The 1002-nt window shown below is 32.9% G+C and overlaps 1 protein-coding gene across 1 annotated transcript in view; it reads right to left on the reverse strand.

Moving 5' to 3' along the window:
• Positions 1 to 1002, reverse strand: part of LOC106873630 (homeobox protein ceh-28) — a 105053-nt gene that overhangs the window by 16182 nt on the left and 87869 nt on the right. The gene's annotated exons all lie outside the window — the stretch shown is intronic.

The following is a 1002-nucleotide window of genomic DNA, read 5'->3' on the forward strand; positions in this document are numbered from 1 at the left end:
ATATATATATATGTAGAAGGTATATATATATATATATATATATATATATATCAGAAACAAGTTGAAAATAATGGTCATTACATTTGATTCCATTGTATAAGCAAATTTGGCTTACAGCTGTATCCAGTAGTCATTATAGGCACATTGCTGATAGGTTTATGCAACTGGTCGATAAATCAACTGAGGCAAATTGAACGACCTAGGAAGATTAAAGCTACTTTCGTCAGAGCTATTTCTGGCTATAGCAAGCAGAGTACTTTCTGCAATGCTCTGCCAGAAATGGTTCTGATGAAAGTAGCCTTAATTTTCTTAGGCGGTTCAATTTGTCTCAATTGATCAATAAACCGATTAAGTAAAGCTATCAATAATGTACTTATAATGACTACTGGAAACATCCAAATTTGCTCAAATTAAGGAATTATAGGTAATGACCATTATTTTTAACTTGTCTCTTAAATATCATTCTGTTAAAAAAACAGTTTCTCTGGAACCCATCCACGGATTTACAATATAGAATTGTGATGAACCATAACCTGGGATCTTATCAAAGATTACTTGGCTTATTAGCAATCTAACAACATAAAGGCAAATTTACAGATGTCCCTATAATGATAGAGGGTACAAAGTGGTCCCAGCATTGCTACAAATAAGAGTCAAAACAACTCATTAGCTACAAGAGCAGTATCTTAATAAGGTGATAAGGGAGACAAAGCTTCATACGGTCGCAGCGATAGTCATATCACGTGATTTAGAATTTGGTGCATTTAGAATTTTAATGAATTCTCGTCAGTGACGCTCACTGCGCCTAGGGTAAGCGCAACTCACCTCGTCAAATTATAAGAAAAACTGTTGAAAACGTGCTGATTTCAAAAACGGTAGAAGTGAAATCTATAAATAACATGGATGGCTTATTAGCAATTTAACCAGCTAAAGGCAAATTTATAAACGTCGTTAAAGTGACAGAGGGTATATATATATATATATATATATATATATATATAT

The sequence above is a fragment of the Octopus bimaculoides genome, chromosome 6, assembly GCF_001194135.2.
Source record: "Octopus bimaculoides isolate UCB-OBI-ISO-001 chromosome 6, ASM119413v2, whole genome shotgun sequence".
Lineage (NCBI taxonomy): Eukaryota > Metazoa > Mollusca > Cephalopoda > Octopoda > Octopodidae > Octopus > Octopus bimaculoides.